This window comes from Engystomops pustulosus, chromosome 8 (genome assembly GCF_040894005.1).
Source record: "Engystomops pustulosus chromosome 8, aEngPut4.maternal, whole genome shotgun sequence".
NCBI classification, from domain to species: domain Eukaryota; kingdom Metazoa; phylum Chordata; class Amphibia; order Anura; family Leptodactylidae; genus Engystomops; species Engystomops pustulosus.
In genome coordinates, this window is record NC_092418.1 from 95,621,344 (window position 1) to 95,642,440 (window position 21,097).

Genomic DNA, 21,097 nt, shown 5'->3' on the forward strand with positions numbered 1-21,097 from the left:
AAATATATATTTTGTAATATTTTGTTTCTAAACAGGGTCATATATAGAGTTAATTATCTCATTATTATCTATTATTATCTCGAATTATGCTTATGTTATATATTGTTTTATATGTACTACTGGATGTATATACAGGTGGTCCCCTACTTAAGAATACCCGACTTACAGACGACCCCTAGTTACAAACAAACCTCTGGACATTGGTAATTTACTGTACTTTAGCCTTAGTCCACAATAATCAGCTATAACAGTTATCACAGGTGTCTGTAATGAAACTTTATTGTTAATCCTGGTTCTTATGACAATCCAACATTTTTAAAATCCAATTGTCACAGAGACCAAAAAAAATTTCTCTAGGGTTACAATTAGAGATGAGCGAGCACTAAAATGCTCGAGTGCTCGTTATTCGAGACGAACTTTTCCAGATGCTCGAGTGCTCGTCTCGAATAACGAGCCCCATTGAAGTCAATGGGAGACTCGAGCATTTTTCAAAGGGACCATGGTTCGGGAATAAAATGTGTTAATTAATTGAAAAAGAATGTCTTCTGATAAGTTAGCAGATGTATGCAAACATCTGCAATCTATTCTTCACTGTTCCGCGCGTATATTATCTCCCGACAAGTTAGCAGATGTGAAGAACAGTGAAGAATAGGATCATTTAAGTGAAAAACACAGTGAAGAATAGATTGCAGATGTTCGGCACATCTGCTTACTTGTCGGGAGATACGCTGTCTCCGTGCCCCGCTGTCTCCGTGCCCCGCTGTCTCCGTGCCCCGCTGTCTCCGTGCCCCGCTGTCTCCGTGCCCCGATGTCTCTGTGCCCCGCTGTCTCCGTGCCCCGCTGTCTCCGTGCCCCGCTGTCTCCGTGCCCCGCTGTCTCCGTGCCCCGCTGTCTCCGTGCCCCGCTGTCTCCGTGCCCTGATGTCTCCGTGCCCCGCTGTCTCCGTGCCCCGCTGTCTCCGTGCCCTGATGTCTCCGTGCCCCGATGTCTCCGTGCCCCGATGTCTCCGTGCCCCGATGTCTCCGTGCCGCTCCGTGCCGCTCCCCGATGTCTCCGTGCAACGATGTCTCCGTGCGGCTCCCCGCCGCTCCCCGATGTCTCCGTGCCCCGATGTCTCCGTGCCCCGATGTCTCCGTGCCGCTCCGTGCCGCTGCCTGATGTCTCCGTGCTGCCGCTGCCCCATGTCTTCGTGCTGCCGCTGCCCCATGTCTCCGTGCTGCTCCCCGGTGTCTCTGTGCTGCTCCCCGGTGTCTCTGTGCTGCTCCTCGTTGTCTCTGTCCTGCTCACCGTGTTCTGCAATGTGTTCTTCACACATATATATTGTTCTTCACATACTATTTTGTTCGCACCGTTCCGCGCGTATCTCCCGACAAGTAAGCAGATGTGCCGAACATCTGTAATCTATTCTTCACTGTGTTTTTCACTGTGTTTTTCACTTAAATGATCCTGTGTTCACTGTTTTTATTCTATTCTTCATTGTTCTTCACTGTGTTTTTTTAATTAAATGCTCGATCTCGAGCAGGGGAAATACTCGTCCGAGCAACGAGCCGTTTCGAGTACCTTAATACTCGAACGAGCATCAAGCTCGGACGAGTATACTCGCTCATCTCTAGTTACAATTATAAAATATACAGTTTCGACTTACATACAAATTCAACTTAAGAACAAACCTCCAGAATCTTGTACAGAACCTGGGGACTGCCTGTACTGTATCGTCTATATTGATGTTTGTATTGGTTATAGCTACTTTTGCTATCTGTCTATTCATAAGAAACGGCTTGATTTAATCTACTCCATTAATTTAAAGTCCAATTGAAAATATGGAACTCATATGTATTGACCTAAATGAATGTATATTGTGTATAAGCAGCTCCACATTTTCTCGTCCTCCTATGAATATTTCCTAATCGTATACCAGGTGGTTGGTTTTTCTTAAAGAAATGAGAGCTTCACTCTTGGAATAAATCAGAACACAACATATTTTATGTACGGAATGAACCAGGACAACCTCTTAACCCTTGTGCGGTGTAAATACATAATGCGTATTGTATAATGGGAGACATTTTCAATGTGGCATGGAAAGAATTAACGACACCACCGTACTGTATCTAATGGGGACACTAGAGACAATTTCCCGTCCATCAAGTAGAAAATGTGAAATGTTTCCAGCAAGATGTCTACATTTCTGGCGGGCGATTATCAAAGTTAACAATCGCAGTTTTTTTTTTTTTTCTTCTATTTTTTTTTTCCATGGTATGAAAAGGAAAACATGAATGATTTTGTGCCTCTCAGATATATTGCCCTATCGTCCAAATGACAGGTTTCTGGCTGATCCATTATGCCACCTGCTACTAAGGCTCCATAATATTACTCTGTGGAATGGTTTCATTCTCATCTACCACCTCAGAATTTTTTCAGCTCAACCCCAGGCATCCCTTGTGTGTTTAAATCAGCTTAACAGCTCATACCGTGGGCTGATTTCCTCATAGGATTCCTTTTTTTTTTCCCCCTTTAAAAAGTGATCACCTTTTGCAGATGCCCTCAGGATTAAACAGGACAGTCGGGCCCTTCTCTTGTCTGCATTGGTGTTGTACCGTTTGTAGTCAATAAAAGGCTAACGAAAAAAGACTGAGCTGATGGAAGAATCAATCTTCTGGAAGCCTCCCCACAGTTTTCTCATCATCCTGTGCCTTGTGTCATCTGAAATTGTAAAATGTAAACCAAAACCCAGTGTGTGGGCAGACTCTCAGTGCACCTTGTTAACAAAAACAGTAAGACCACGCGTTTTGAAGTTCCAAGTGTGAAGGTGGAAGATGATGTTGGAGTTGAAAAGTTTGCACCAAGAAAATATTGATTTTATTATAATGTTCTAATAAGACTTATTTCTGTATTTTATAGTGAGATGGATTTTTCCTTCTTCTTGATCGACACAGTATCATTTAATAGGTTGGATTGATGTCTTCGTTTGATGTCTCTTTTTTTTTAAATAATATTCTTTATTGGGTTTTTATATAAAAAAATACATTTTACATTTCAAATTGACCTCCGATTTGATTTATAAAATATACTTTAACCTTCACTAACATCTATACATATATCAACTAGAGATGAGCGAGTATACTCGTCCCAGCTTGATGCTCGTTCAAGTATTAGCGTACTCGAAATGGCTCATTGCTCGGACGAGTATCTTGCCGGCTCGAGTTCGAGCATTTACTTAACGAAACACAGTGAAGAACAGTGAAGAATACAATGAAAAAGTGAACACAGGATCATTTAAGTGAAGAACACATTGAAAGAACACAGTGAAGAACACATTGCAGATGTTTACGTACATCTGCTAACTTATCTGAAGACACGCGTGCCGAACGGTGTTCTTCACAATAGTATGTGAAGAACATTATGTGTTAAGAACACATTGCAGATGTATGGAAACATCTGCAATGTGTTCTTCACATATATTGTTCTTCACATACTATTGTGAAGAACACCGTTCGGCACGCATGTCTTCTGATAAGTTTGCAGATGTACGGAACATCTGCAGTGTGTTCTTCACACATATTGTTCTTCATATACTATTGTGAAGAACACTGTTCGGCACTAATGTCTTCCGATAAGTTAGCAGAAGTACAGAACATCTGCAATGTGTTCTTCACTGTGTTCTTTCAATGTGTTCTTTCAGTGAAAACATCTGCAAACATCTGCAATGTGTTCTTCTTTAGTGTTCTTTCAATGTGTTCTTTTAGTGAAAAATGCTCGAGTCTCCCATTGACTTCAATGGGGTTCGTTATTCGATACGAGCACTCGAGCATTGGGAAAAGTTCGACCCGAGTAACGAGCACTTGAGCATTTTAGTGCTTGCTCATCTGTAATATCAACTGTATTAGGCTACATTCACACGGACGTATAAAACCGGCCGTATACATACCGTTTTTTTACGGGTTACATACGGCCACATTCATTTCAATGGACAATACGTCCAACCATTTATATTGCCGTTTTTGACACTGGAGTGTACGGACCGTATACTGGCCGTATAAAAATATAGAGCATGTCCTATTTTCTCCCGTATTTCAGTTCTGTATGCCCTAAAAGTCTATGGGCATGTATAAAATACGGTTTAAATACGTGCTGCATACGGATGAAAAACGTCACGTATTTATACAGAAATACAGCCTGTAGATACAGGACTGGAGAAATACATGTCCGTGTGAATGCAGCCTTAGGCTGCATTCACACGGACATGTATTTCTCCAGTCCTGTATCTACAGGCTGTATTTCTGTATAAATACGTGACGTTTTTCATCCGTATGCAGCACGTATTTAACCCGTATTTTATACATGCCCATAGACTTTTAGGGCATACAGAACTGAAATACGGGAGAAAATAGGACATGCTCTATATTTTTATACGGCCAGTATACGGTACGTACACTCCAGTGTCAAAAACGGCAATATAAATGGTTGAACGTATTGTCCATTGAAATGAATGTGGCCGTATGTAACCTGTAAAAAAACGGGACGTATATGGCCGTTTTTATACGTCCGTGTGAATGTAGCCTTAGTCCTATGTTTCCCCAGACCCTTCCTCCCTCCCCCCTCCCACTGGTTGCAACTGGCTTCCCCTATAGCTAATATTTTGGGCCATACCTCACCAACCAATGCTTCAATTTCACTCCTGGAAAAAATCATATTATCTATAGGAAACCAAACTAGCTTCAATTTTGTTGGTTTATCTTTTTTATATTCATAATTCCTTTCTACCCACTGGAAATACTGAATTTTTTTCCATTTTCTCCTCCCCTGTAACAGTGTGTGGAGAGCCATTCTGTCATCAAAATCTTTTTGACCGCCATAATCAGTAAATCCACCAACTCTCTCTTTTGTCTATTGATCTTTCCTTCATAAAACTGGAAAATGACTCTTAACACTGAAATTTATAAGTGTGACATTTTATTTTTTCAATCACCAATAAACTTTAGTCATCGATAGAAAAAATTTAAAAATCCTTCCACTGGCAAAAATGGTAGATTTAAAACATGAAGATGTTTATTTAAAACACATTAAAAACTTAGAGAGTGATCACAACTCATAAAACCCTAATAAACTTTATTGAAGTGATCAAAAGGAGATACATTTTGCTATTATTGTGCAAGCAGGTTGATCTAGTAGGACTGATCTGAAAACAGAGTAAAGGGTGGGGGAGAGACCAGAGGGTGTTCCTGTAGTGTAGTACGTCAGGTAAAGTGGTGATGGTAGCAATACATGAGTTACTAACCTGATGGAGTTGTGCAATAGAGGCACAACACCCAATAGAAGTATTAATCTCCTCCGGTTATGTTGAGTCGTCCTGCTGCCACGCTCCTGCAATAGTTCCTTCCCCAGTCCGCGAACTAGTTGCAAGAGAAAATGTCTGGGAGTCCTTCCAAAGAACTTTGATGATGAGCGTTTGGTACAAGCGTTTTGGTACAAGCGCGAAACGCGTTGTTCATACATTAATTTTATTTATTTTTTTACTTTATATACTTTTAACCTCTGTAATATTTAAATAAAAAACGTTTGATTTGGATACACCATTGAAGCCCCATTGTCATCCAGCGCCGTTTTCTAACGCTCATCATCAAAGTTTTTTGGAAGGACTCGCAGACATGATCTGAAAACAAGCGCAAAGGGCAGTCCCTGTCTAGGTGGAAAGTGTCACCTCCTTATGCTGCATTCACGTGGTGTTCTCACCCGGCCAATGCCACGGCACTGGAGAGGAGGAGGGGTAAGCGCTACTCAACACTCCCCTCTCTATCAGAAATAGCGCTATAGAAAGATAGAGCATGCCACTGGGTCGCCATAGCTGTCAATGGGGATGTATAATTTGTGGTCGGATATACGTCCCCACGATGCCCATGTGAATGGGGCCTTACTGGTACAATGCAGAGTAGCCGTAAAAAACAAAAAAAAACAACTTTAGAAACAGAAAATAAATAACATACAATAGGAACCGATGAAACAAGGGACCCCTGTTCCACCAAGTGTGAAATATGAAAATTTGAGACAAATACGTTGTCCTTAGGGCATTAACCCTTTGCTGGCAAAGCCCTTTTTCCATTTAGAATTTTCATTTTTTTGCCTCCAAATTTATAAATCAATAACTTTTTTCCAATGTACAGTACTGTATCAGGGCTTGTTTTTTGTGTAACAAGTTGTAATTCCTGTTGACTGCATTTGATATTCCTTGCCATGTACTGGCAAGCTGGAAAAAAATTCCAAATGCATTGAAATTGACAAAGAAACACATTTTATGACATTTTCTTGTGGGCTCTGGTTTTTGCAATGTTCATTGGGCGGGCCAAATGTCACCCCCTATTTATTTTTTGGGTAGGTACAATTATGGAGAGTACAATTTTATATTGGATTTTATTCGATTTTTAAAAAAAAATCTTAAAGCCTTTTGTATAAAGACAATTTCTTCATTTCACAATATTATGATGCTTTTTCATACTACAGTCTATGGACCTGTGTAAAATGGTATTTTTGTGTGACTGGCTGTCAATCTCAATGCTACCATTTTGGGTACTGTATGACCTTTTGATCAAGTTATGTGTTGTCAAATTATTGAATTATTGAAACAAAATCTTAATTATGGTTATACTATGTTTACATACTTTACTGAAAAGTATTGCTGAAAAGTAGTATTAACAAATGTATAAAAGATTACAGTACAAAAGGTATAGCAATGCATGTACAATCTCTGAGATTATTTAAAACTATAAATAGAGGAACCTTGGATTATAAGTAACTTGGTCTATAAGGATTTTGCAAAATTTTAACTTGGTTTACAAAAAAAATTTCATAGTACAGGCAGTTACATACAAGATAGGGTCCGGAGGTTTGTTCTTAAGTTGAATTTGTGTGTAAGTCGAAACTGTATATTTTATAATTGAAGTTCTAGACAATTTTTTTTCTTTTTTAGCCCCAGTGACAATTGGAGTTTCAAAATTTTTGCTGTAATTGGACCAAGAATTATCAATAAAGCTTCATTACAGACACCTCACAGCTGATCATTGCAGTCTGGGACTATAGTAAAGCTTCCAGAGAACTTCACCAGACGTCACAGTGGGCAGAGGGGTCCATCTGTAACTATGGATTGTCTGTAAGTTGGGTGTCCTTAAGTAGGGGACCGCCTGTACAAGGTTTTTGTGAGCCCTCCCCATCCTTTACTGTACTGTACCTCTCTATCCTACAAAATTATGTAACACAATATTGATTAAGTAGAAGAAATAAATGAGTTGGATCTTGTACTACACTTAACTAAATATTTTTGGGGTGTGAAAAGAAGTGTCTGTGTTTCATTGATTTTCTATGAGAGAATGTGCTTTGATATATGAGCGATTTGCATTACTAGCACAAATTCTGCTCATAATCCAAGGTATTCTGTCATTGTGGAACCAATTTCAATGATTTCAAAACTTGCTTTGATATACAAGCTATTTAGATTACAAGCACAAATTCTGCTAGTAAACTAAGGTATTCGTCATTGTCGAACCAATAGTCTGAGTTTCAATGATTTCCTATGGAAAAACTTGCTTTGATATATGAGCGATTAGGATTACAAGGATCTCGGAACGAATTATGCTCTTAAATAAAGGTTCCACTGTATACTACTTTGATCATTTTGTGTGTTGATTGTTTTATTTATCTGTTTCTTTTATAGATGGACATACATTTAGCCCCAGGCAGGAAGGAGCATTCTATACATCACACCACACAATATAATGCATTACACTTACTCTACTTACTCTATGTAGTGTACATCAGTGACTGCCTGTGACATCTAATGATTATAAATGCTTTGAGCTAACTGCTTTGTCAGTCTCATAAGTGCAGTCACCGAAGATCTATCAGAGCTACCAGCTCCCACCGGTTTCACCAGTAGACCCACCCTATAATGTACTTTGCATGTTAGATCCAAAAGCGCATCCTATAATACAAAAATTAGATAAAAGACAACAATATAAAATATACTTAAATGAGTGATAGTGCAAACATTGCTGGATGGGGCTGTTCCATTTCTTCCTTTATTTGCAGACAATGGACTGCTCAGCGGCAGCAAGGTCATCTGTTTCTATAGTACGTAAGGTAATGTTTCATTCATTGCTTATTCACTTGAGAGATTAAATAGACCAATTGAAGAGCTGTGCAAATGGAAAAAGCTTAAGCCGGATAGCTTTATTCTTCTATTAAAGAAACATGGAATTGTATAGAAATTCTACAACATAATGCACATATATGGAAATATTTATGTAAGGATGGTGCATAAATTAAAAGTAAAAAATGTGTCATTTCATGGTGCTTATATGTGATCCTTCCTTTTAGTAGGTGGTTTGGGTGGTAGTGCGAGGCTCAAACCTTCTAGGTGGCCCATGGCCACCCAAACCACCCACCAAGTTTTATACTGAGAAGGATCTTAACCCCTGAAATCCTTGTACAACTATTTCTTCTCTCAATACACATGCATAAAAGAGCCATTTCAGGACTTTGAAAGGTCCTCCAAAGATCCTCAAACCACATATCGAAAGCAGCAGAAGGGACACATCCTCCATTCCCCAAGAAGCTTATTCTGGTACCATATGTAGGATTTGATTCCAGACTTGTAGGGGCTATAATATTTATACATCCCTGGACCCATGTCGGTCTTAATAGGTCCTGCTTACATTTACGTTACTTAGCTGTTATCTTTAACAGTGACCAGTTGGGGTAGAATTCAATTCCAAGTGTCATCTATCATAATGGATTCTGGAATGACCCTGTGTACTAACCTGGGTCCATCCGGTCCATTCATGGTCTGGATCAGGTTTTCTCACCAGGTCAACATGATGGATATGACCTATATTAAGATGGCCGAAACAAGGAAAATGCATGTCATGAGTAAGGGCACTTCTCAAACGCCCGAAACGCATTGCTTTGACGGCAATAGGACTCATGATATGAAAATTTCAATGCACCATGGTAGGAAATAAGAGAGTGAATTTTTAATCTCTTCTATAAGTTGTGCTGGAGCCAATATTTTCACATATACAATCATGTAAAACCCATGGAAGCTAAGCCATTGTTGACCAAAAACAGAGTATACTTACTCTGCCCCAACTCCTGGTCCAGCACCGCTACATCTTCTAATCGTCGCTACTGATGGTGCAGCTGGGAGTTTTAGGGGTCACTTTGGCTTACAAAAAAAGATGAAAATCCCTTTTTATCTAGTTTACAGGCCTGATTTTTAGACATTAAGCACCATTTTTGTATAAAGTAAGTCAGTAAGGTTATGCAGAGATTTGCACTTCGTAAAAAAAAATCCATCAGATTTTAGGAAAAGGATAGTAATATAACATGGTAAATTAAACCCCAACATTCGTCAGCAGCCAGCGTGCCTTTAGCTGACCCTATTCGGCCCAAAGAAGTTGGGAGCTGATATCACATGTACTTAGACTTCAGTATAGATGTGCAACACATCTACTGTTACTACAGTCAGTTTGAGATGGATTGAGAACCTCCATCCCCCTTCCTTTATCTAGAAAAAGGCTAATCCCTGGAAGTAGGGAAGGTAAAATCTCATGAACTCAAGCACAAATTTGTTCTTCAATTTTTAACTGGAAAGTTATGTTAAAGGGAGGCAACCACTTACCTCTGCTACATACAATATCACCCAAAAATACACGGCTGATTATACTGGAACTATAAAGAAAATTAACTTTGAAGATACAATATGTAAATAAGCTAATTTGTGCACTCGGAGTGTTTACCCAGTTTCCAGCTCGGTCATTCACACCCCTACCTTTCACCATTCAGTACAACCCAGGTGCTCTCTCACTGCTCAACACCTCCTTCCATAGTCATAGGGGTACATTTACTTACCCGGTCCATTCGCGTTCCAGCGGTGGCTTCTCGGACGAGCGTTCGGGTCTTCCGGCGATTCATGAAGGTCCTGCGCCCGATGTCCACCAGATGTCGCTACTGCGCCAAGGTCCGCCGAGTTGCGTTGGAGTTCACTGATCTCTTCCTGGTGCATGTGAGTATGGCCCGTGCGACCAATTTTTTCTTTTAAATGTGGCGGTTTTTCCGAATCCGTCGGGTTTTCGTTCGGCCACACCCCCCGATTTCCGTCACATGCATGCCAGCGCCGATGCGCCACAATCCGATCGCGTGCGCCAAAAACCCGGGGCAATTCAGGGAAAATCGGCGCAAATCGGAAATATTCGGGTAACACGTCGGGAAACCGCGAATCGGGCCCCTTAATAAATGACCCCCATAGAGTCTGACACATTCCAGTCCAGACCAGTCTGTATTCTCCGAGCTTCCTGGATAGAAGAGAAATGATAGACCCAATGGGGGATATTTATCATACGCTGATGCTCGTGCGCCAGCGTATGATAGCCCCGCCGCTGTAAATTCACAGCCTGATACATGAAGAGGCTTCTGCCTCTTCATGTATCGGGCTGCCAGTCGCGCAGCATTTTTCCTACGCCAGGCAGGGAAACCGGCGACGTCTGAAAAGTCGCCGGCAGCAGCGAGTGGGGACAGTAACGCCCCGCGCCGGCCCACTCCAGTCCGGCCGCGCCCCCCGCTCGGCCGGCCGCGCCCCCCCTTCACGCCCCTTCACGCCCCACTGGCGTGAAGGTGGCGGATAGTGAAAAATAATCGCAAAAGCTAGACATAAGCTAGCATTTGCGATTATTTCAGGGCCTCTGCGCCACTGGCGGTGCGCAGAGGTCCTGATAAATATGCCCCAATGTCCTTTAGTAGCATGGAGTGCTGATAAAGGAACTAAGTGGTATGACATGGTAGACTGGTTCTCTGGGATTTTGTTCAATGTCTCTATTGCCCATTTAAAGGAAACCTACCATGAGGAATCTACTATCAGAAATAGATCTAATATTAGATTCCTCCTGCTGCCTCTGGGGCGTGTACAAGCCTGACCAGTCAGGTTATGTTCCAGGATTATTAAATTACAGATTATGGCAGAGGCAGCGGGAGGAATCTACTATCAGATTGTAACGTCCGTGCCTGAACGTCTCTCTATCCGCAGCTGGTGGAATAGAGGTGTTTATTTGTGTGTGAACTGTGGCTTAATTCTTGTGTTTGGATTAACTGATCCACACTCTGCTCCTTGCATTTCTGTCTTGCCCAGCAAGGGTTACTAGCCTGATGGACAGTTCCTCCAGTGTGCTGCTTGAGGCGTGTCCAGGATCGGCTTTTAAAACCTGCCCATTCCCATCATACCTGGCTGGTTCTTTTGTATGTGACCTGTGTTTATACCCGTTTGTTCTTGACCTGTTTCTGCTTGTCTGCCTGTTTCTGTACCTGACCTGTATATTACCTGTTTAATCTTGACCTGACCTGTGTATATCCTGCCTGTACCTGTACCTGTATTTGACCTGTGATAATCTACCTGAAGACCTGTATATATCTGTCCCTGTCTCAGTCCTGTGTTTATATTCTGTGTACCAGTGTGAACACTGGTCTATTCCTGCATTCCGGTTACCTGTTCAGTCTTGTGTTGGTTTCTGTGCGCCAGTGTGAACACTGGTCTATACCTGTATCTGTGCACCAGTGTGAACACTGGTTTATTCCTGTATTCCGGTTACCTGTCCGCTCCACCATCCAGCAGCTGCCAGACGAAGTAAGTGTCCCCTGTCCTGTTGTAGGGTCACTCAGGGACCTACAGTAAGGTTCCTGATAGTGGGTTCGCCCTTATCAGGGCGGTTTATCTGCTTTAGGCAGAGCCTTAGCCCGCAGGGACATCGCAGGGTGAGTTCGCCACCACTTACGTAGTCTGACCGCTAGCACCAAGTCTGGTTGTGGTTGCGCGTTTGCTGGACGGGTGCTGACACAGATCTTCTTCTGATAGTAGATTCCTCATGGCAGGTTTCCTTTAAATACATCTTCAACACTAGTACTTAAGGATAAACTTAAGTTTAGGAGATGCCTAGGGGAAGATATGACACAGTGGAGAAAGTTGAATTTACACATGCAGTGCGATACCATGACATCATCATTGTGCTGCCTGTGTTGTTGTGGCAGAGCCCAGGTAGATGGAGAGGAGATCGAGGGCACAGGAGACCTACAAGTAAGTTAATTTATTATTTTATCGCTGGCCCCTGTATATTATTACGCTGACTACAAATAACTTGGGGGGGGGGGGGTTACGTTATTATGGGGAACAGCATATATTTATTAAGGGGGTCCCATTAAATATTTTATTAGGAGACACTTTGTAAAAATTTAATTAGAGGGGTAATAATAAATATAATTAATGGAGGGGCTTGGTATATAATTATTTAGTGGAGCCTTGTATTTAATTTATTAAGAGGGAATCTGTTTATAATTAGTGATGGGGACCCATTTTTGTTTATTGTAGGGAAGGAAATACATAATTTGTTAGGAGACATTATTCAATTATTAGTGGGGTATGATATATCATTATTTTTGCCCTGTATATAATTAATTGTTTTTTGGGTGGATGCACTTTATTTCATGTTATTAATTAGTGTTTTCTACATTTTAATCAATTTTGGGGGGCATCATTTTATTTAAATTGAATATATTTTATTCAGCGAATATAGTGCAATATTTGTGGTAAACATATATTTTATACATAGGAGAACAGTACTTTTTATATAGATGGGGTGTAGAGTAGTTTTTGGTTTATGCAGGGGCACATTGTGTGGACATATGTTTTGGGGGGTATATGGTATTGTATATGATATATCAAGGGAGCAGAGCATGTGCTTTTGTTTTGTGAAGGGTATATATAGTTTCTGAGTGAAGTGTTGTTATCTAGATGACATTCTGTAAGTGACTGTGGTTTTTTTAGGAGCACAGTGTGTAGATGTTGGCAGCAAATTCTGTATGGTTAGGTAACTGCTGGGAGATGTTCTCATGCAGTTCTTAAACCAAAGAAGAAGACATGCGACATGTGAGTACCTAGATGGCACTACTGCCTTCTGTGTATCAGTGTATAAGTGTGTTTATAAATATGTTTTCTACATATTTAAAGGGGTGTCAACAAGTTAGCCTCTATCCTGTGGTGAACTTGCTCATCGGTAGAAGTGATTGGATCCCCACAGATCACAAAAAAGGTCATTGTACCCCAGTGGTACCTTAGACAAACAGAGAAGCCACCCATACATAGGCTGGCCGCTCTATTCATATGTATGACGCTGACAGAGGTAGCCGAATGCTACGCTCAGCTTTCTCTGTCAGCACCATAATGATAAATAGAGCAGCCTGTGCATGCACGACTGGCTGCTCCATTCATCTGGGGTACAACCGGATACAACGGACCTCCCATCACTTGGACACCCACCGATCAACAAGTTAGCCTCTATACATAGGATACAGGCTAACTTGTTGTCACTGGACAACCCCTTCAAAGTTCAAAAGTTTGCTATGGGGCCCAACCTCTCGTAGTTACACCCCTGGAGGGGACAACTCCCATTAAACCTCCCATTCATTGGGATCCTGAACTTTGAGCTTGTAAGTTATTCCAATTTTTCCTCATGGTAATTTCCCATGTTCCAGGTAAACATAACTACAGTGAAGAGGTTAAAGCCCAAACTGAAATCTGAAATAATAAAGCCAAATGACTGCTCCCGGCGGGCGCATATTTGCAATTTCGCTAAGCATGACTAAAACTAGGCATATCAGAAACAATCTACGCTGAAATTATTTTCATGGGCACATTTACCCTTCAAGGAATGTGCATATGTCCATATCCATTTATACATTACAGATGTGGCAGGCGATAAATTGAAGCAATTTGCCTTGAAAGATACAATAACGCCTGTCACATCTGCACAACCAATTTTACAGTGGGGCTTTGAAAATGTTAACCACATAATTATTTCTTTTTACTTCTGATTGTTTTAGCTTCTTAAATGTGCTGTTAAGTGGAACTTTATCTATAACAGCTGGTCGGCTAATTCCCGATAGAAAATTACAGCTCCAGTGTAAATACTGAGGCTTGTTTTGTCAGTAATTGAGTCTCTGTTTTGTGGATTTAATAGGTCTTGGCAGAAGAAAGTCCTACTGTACATTTCTGTTGTAAATATGTTTACATTTAGATTAAGCATCTTCTGTTTGTTGAGTCAAGAGTACGAGAAGCTTCAATTGACAAGTTGGAATTTATTAGATGGGATATTTTTAACGTCTAAACAGGGCGTAAGTGTTGTATAAAAAGCAGATTTTCCACTGACTCTCTAGGAAATCTATTCGACGCTATGTAGGATCGCTCGAGTGATATCGTTCCCATCACCTATCGACGCCTCATATATACGGATGGGACTGTAGGGGGTATGGGAAAATGCTTCAAATTAAGAAAGTTTTTAATAGGTGTTAAAGGGGTTTGCCCATGACGTTTACACAATAAAAATAAATTTTAACCCCCTACTTTACAATTTTACTCATTTTTATTGTTGCTTTAGCTCCTATCACTCAGTGGTGGTCAGTGTAAGATTCCAAACTGTGGGCAGGGACTCTGTAAGCAGACACTTCATGAATCCTGTACTGCTGTGAGATGCTGTGTGCTGACAATGTGGTTAGATTATCAGGCTACAGGTTTATATACATTTTCATTTACCTTATGAACATTCACTAGTATCTGAAACATAGAAAGAGAGTTATGACAGATCAGAGATGAGATGATGAGATCCATGAGATGCATATAACACACGATGACATTCTTAGCTCTACTCAATCTCTGCTCTTCCACAACACACTGTCAGATCTGTTGTGCCTCCCTAGCCCGGAAAAAGATCTTATCTGTCTGCAACTTGTAGCTCTCTTCACAATGTAATATGTTGTTTACTGGCAGGAAGTCAGTGTGTGTGTGTCTTTGTGTGCTCGTCCTGGAATGCAAGGGGGAGAAGCTCAGCGCTGCAGCATCAGACAAGATGTCTGCCGACCCTAAAGTGAGATGATCCAGGGTCGGAAACCAGGGGTAACTTAAATTGTAAACACCAGGACTAATAGAGACAGGTTGGAATTATATCTGTTAGTAACAGTGAAATAGAGAATTTTTGTTAATAACAGTGAAATAGAGAATGTGTTATTTTGTTATTCTGAGTATATTTATAGAAACTTGTCTTCATGCGAATACCCCTTTAATAAAAGTATTCCACAGCATGACTGTGATCCCAAACATCCAGTGGTCCACATTTGTTAAAGGGCATCCACTCTCTTTTGTGGGTAGTAGATGAGGGTCTAGAGTCTGCCTAATACTGTATTGCTTTTATAAATGGTTTAGTGGCAGTACAAAGACACCAAACTTACTTTCACAAGACGAAAACATTATTATTAACTTTTTTGGTAAACATGTCCACTGCAGTCAATATTATGTCCTTTCCCCAACTCTACTGAAATAGAGACTACAATGGGCACAATATCCACTTTGAATAGAATATAATATCTGTAATCCTCATAAAGTAGAATACATTTATAATACTCTAATATCCTTGCCTATCCCTAAATTATTATGTCCCTGACCCAGCCTCTTGTTTGCCGGTGCAGTATAATAAACTCAGGCTTTACGCTTCCTACAATAACACAATTAATAAGACACAATTCAAGGCTTTATATGTATCTGATCAACATCAGGACAAGGTACTAATAGAGATATACAAGCACTTACAAAGCTCAATGCTAGTGACATTCTTATTGTTTGTGTGGATACAATACCATACATTGTCGGTGACCATCAATACTCCTACACCAGGTGGAGGATGGATTCCTGTTTACTGTAGATATCAACTAAAGTATGAAGATTAGAGAGGTAAAGCAAAAAATAGGGGGTAATGTATATGATGTGCTGGCACCAGGAGAGGACAAAAAAATATAATAGAGATTGAGATGGGGGGTTGTTATTGTTTGGTATTAAAACGGCAACGCGTTTCAAAGCCAGATCGGCGTCTTTGGTTTGCCAAAAAATTTTTAATTTTTCATTATATTTTGTACACATACCAATTGTATGTATATAAGATGGGTTTGAAAACTGTAAACCTTATCATATCACAATTCTTAGTTATATCCAATTAAAATGTATTTACAATTTTTTTAAATTGTTTTAAGGCCAAAACAATAATTTAGAAAACTCATCTCTATTATCTTTTTTTGTCATCTCATGTACATAGCACGTCATTTACCTTAGCCCTTATTTTTCCTTAACCCTTCTGATCTTACCCAGGGAAACTTCTCAGCCAATGGGCCAGACTCGGCAGCTCACCTACAACCTAATTTTACCAATCTTGACTCACTTACTCCAGGTTGGTACTCATACACATCTCCAGGCACCTACAATTTTTTACAGTCCTTTTATCCAATGTATGAAGATTATTTCACTAGACAATTAGAAGTTGTGTTATTAGAAAATGTCATACATTCGTCATCACTGGGAAGATATCAAAAAAGAATAAAAGGCAATTGGAAAAACTATTAAAAACAGACAAAAACATTTACGGTAAGTTAATCCTTGGGTGAAAGAAAGCCTCAATTCATACAAACTTCTCTTTGATAAAAATTAGGGCACTTATGTCTTACCCATAAAATTGACCCCAACCCAATCTATAAGACTGACCACAGCCTAGTAATTATCCATTACACTTATGGTTAAAGGAGTTTTCCAGGTATGTCCAATGGTTAGGTCATTTGTAGCGCAAGTACTCTCGAACATCTTGTAAGTCTATTGCCCCTGCTTACAAAGGCCACAGATCTGTTGACTGATCGATTATTTCCATTTATTGGTGGATGAAATTGATGTGTTGGAGTAATTGGTGTAAGGTCTGAATGTTGTGCCCATAAAGATGTGGAGGTCTTTGTGCTCTTTGTGTTCATTTTTGTAGATGGAAACCTTTCTGTGTCGGAAGAATATATCACCATTTCAGCCTTCATTAATCACAAAGAAGTGATTGGTCAATGACTGTTGTATATGTGTGGCCCATGTTCCATATCTAAATTACTATGGTGCAGGCAAAGTGGATGGTTGCCCCTCCTTCCCATTTGTACACAGCAGCTGGGACACCTACTGCTTGTAGCTAATACACCAACTTACTACTAACCTTTTGCCATGGCTATGGAACTACATCACATCTTCATTTGTGTTTGTAAAAAGATATTGGTGCTCATGTACTAAGGGTCCGCGGACCGCGTTATAGCCGGAATATGTAACAATTTCCGATGTGCGCCGCATTTAGAAGGACTTTTTGTCTCACGCAATCGGATTTTGGTGCATCAGCGCCGGCTTTCGTGTGACACAAATCGGGGGGCGGGCCGTCGGATGATCTGACGTATTCGGACGAGGTGCAGGATTTAACATTCAAAATTGTGTCGCAAGCCATGCACTTACATGCACCGGGAAGAAGAAGGTGAACTCCAGCAAACCTCAGCGGGAAGCGACACATGCAGGAAATTGGACGCACGTTGTTAACGAATCGTGGCAGCTCCGAATCCTCATCAAACAACGCACCATGTGCCCCATTATCTTCAGTACCGAAAAGTGTTTACCAAAGTTGGACATAAAATGCAGTCAGTTCGCATCTGGGTTCCACCTAACAACATCACTCCCCAAAACACCCGTGATTGGTGTTGGTGTTCCTGCTGGGCTCCACCATTTGACGTCATTTTCCCCAATGATGTCGCAGGAAGCAACAATTCTCCCCAAAATGGTGGCACCACCTAAATTAAATGCCTCCAGTGGCTTTGACAGCTGTATTTAATGAGATAACTCCTGTGATCAGTGCAAGCAATCGCCAATGGATTGCTGGAATTTATAAGTGATTCTATAAGGCTCCTTTGTGTAGTGGGCAACTAACTCCTTGCCTAATGTGTATCCCCATCAACAATCTAAGATCATTCTTATCTGTTTTCAGAATTATAGAATAAGGCAATGAATTGAATATTTGAGTTTTTTAAATAATTCCACCCCTAATCAATTGTTACTCCTCAGAAAGAGTAGAATTCAAGGATCTTCTTATTTGGACCAGTCTGGTATCCTAGTAGTGATGTGGGAGCCAATGCTTTTAAAAGAATTATGATACATATAAGTTAATTCCCATTTGGTTACTATGGAAACATTACGTTAAAAATATAGCTTATGTGTCGACGTGTTCTCAGTGTTTTCAGAAAACAATATTTGTTCACTTTCTATTGAATATATCTTAAGAGGTCACATTGTTTACTAGTAGATGGTTTGGATATTCTAAAGAAGGTATTTAAGTATTACTTACAGAAAATAGCCACAATTTTGAATCACAAAGAAAAAAAAATTAAATAAACAGTAAAAACGTATAATATTGTACATTTATTTTATGACCCATATAAAAACAATGTAAACTACTACTACTTCTAATAATAATAATAATATAATAATAATAATAATAATACAAATAATAATTACTACCATTACTATGATATAATAAATTACTAATATTTACTACTATTTTAAATAAAAATGTAACAATTGCTTGTATTGTTTAGAAAATATGCAGTAATTACCGGTACTCCCGATTATTTGCATAAAAATATTCTACAAAAAACATTTCTGTTAAATATATGTTGTACCTTTAAACATATCATAGTCTGAGCATGTATATTTTTTCAGTTTTGGGTGTACTTGGCGCTACCTATGTTAGTGCTAAGAATGGAAATACAGGCGGTCCCCTACTTAAGGACACCCGACTTACAGACAACCCATAGTTACAGACGGACCCCTCTGCCTATTGTGACCTGTGGTGAAGCTCTCTGCATGCTTTATTGTAGTCCCAGACTGCAATGATCAGTTGTAAGGGGTCTGTAATGAAGCTTTATGGATAATCCTTGGTCCCATTACAGCAAAAAAATTTAAACTCCAATTGTCACTGGGACAAAAGAAAAAAATTTGTCTAGAACTTCAATTATAAAATATACAGTTTCGACTTACATACAAATTCAACTTAAGAACAAACCTCCGGACCCTATCTTGTACGTAACCCGGGGACTGCCTGTACTATTCGTTGTATCTCTACTCCATCTATTATATATGTGACTTGATATTCCAAATATGTTAGTCACGTGATAAGTAACTTCTCAAGACGATGGTATTTGGGATATTGTGCAAAGGTTTATATGTGGCCGTATTTTGAATTTCTGCCTAATTCGGGCTAAAGGAAAGGTGGACAAATTTGCAACTGTCCTTCTATACAGTCTATGATAATAATAATAATAATAATAATAATAATAATAATAATTACTTTATTTATATAGCGCACACATAGATTAAATCCCTTTCCCCATGGGGTTCACAATCATATCAACCTACCAGTATGTTTTGGAGGGTGGGAGGAGACTGGAGGACCTGGAGGAAACCGATGCAATAACAGAGAGAACATACAAACTCTTTGCAGATATTGACCTGGATGGCAATTGAACCCAGGACCCCAGCTGCAAAATTCAGAATAAGTGTAGTGAGGTTGTCATGTGTGGGCTGGTAGCAGTGTCTGGCCCTGAGCTTAATGAAGACACTGTTACAGCATAGAAATGATTATCCCTTAACATAGGTGGATTAAGACTGCCATGGGCCTTGGACTGTATACATATCATAGCACCTACAAGTCTTCCTAAAGTCTATTATAGCCCCTACAAGTCTTCCTAGGTAGTCACTTTCTATATATGGTATTAGAATTAAACTTCATGAGAAATGGAGGATGTGTCCCTTCTACCTGCTTTAAATATGTGGTTTCAGGACCTTTGGAGGGCCTTCAAAGGTCCTGAAATTGCTCCTGTGTAGATGTGTATTGAGAGCAGGAACAGAATGAGAATTTCATTGTTGAAGGTCTTTCTCAGAATAAAATTTGGCAGGTCATCTGGGTGGCCGTGGGCCCCCCAGAAAGCTTGAGCCCTGGACTACTGCCCAAACTACCTATATTGTAATCTACTACTGACCCTAGATTCTCTCCAATAGCTTTGCTGATTAATGGAACTACTGACTCTCAACTTTCCTAAAGAACATATTGGGGGGTAGATTTTTCTTTCCTCTTTCTAGTTTTCCTGTCAGTCTTGTTTCTTTTTCGTTGTTTTAAATTGTACCTGTGCTTCTTATTACAACATGGGTGGATGGTCTGAAGGATATAACTATTTTTGTAGTTGTAGATTTTATGCATAAAAAAGTTGCAAAGTTGGTTGTTTCTTCCAGTTATTTGCTATTGTGTTAATGTGATTTTAAATAGGAGATAGTCAGTGTGATTAACATGCAGCAAAACCTCTGGATAACAAAGATAAGCAAAGAGAGTCCTACTTGGTCTTCTATACAATGGGGGGGGGGGGGGGATTCATCTTATTTTTCATTCTTTTTTTTTAGCATAAAAAGTCTCAGATTTTTTAACAGTTAAGAATTTGCCAACTTTTCTGCTGCTTTTCCACATTTGCACCACAACTCGTGGTGCACAGCTTTTGGATGGATTTGCTTTATTTACCTAATGATTCCAAATGTTGAGACTAAATTAATTTAGTTAGTATTGTCCATCTGCAACTTTTCAAAAAGTCACAAAAAAGTCTACAAAAGCTCGCCTGGTCTTGGGTAGCGAACTTGGCCAACCTTGCGACTTGCACAAAAATGTTCAACTTTTTATTTTAAAAAAATTACATCCTCAACACTAGGGAGCAATGTTTTCCTAAGTGCTCTTTCACGTTGGCAGTGTTTTTCCCATCCATGGTTCACTGTTTTTGATGGATGCCTTACTGAGCCATTGGCTTCAATTGGTGTTTTCACAATGTTTTTTTTTTTCACTGATCCAATGTCTGTGGAAAAAAATTTGAAACCTGTATGTTTTTGTGAATAGTGGAAGGCAATAGAGGTCCACAAAAAATAGACTGATGACAGGTCATTTTTTTCACTGATGAGGCTGGGAAACTAGGTGTAGTGTTTTCTAACAACTGTTAAACCTAGTTTTATTTTGCGGACGCAAAGACAAAATCGAAGCAAAGCACAATGGACACACAATACACTTACCCATGTGAAAACACGCTTACTGGCGCACACCTATTTTAACAAAAATATTTTGATATTTTTATTAATGACCTTGTAGTG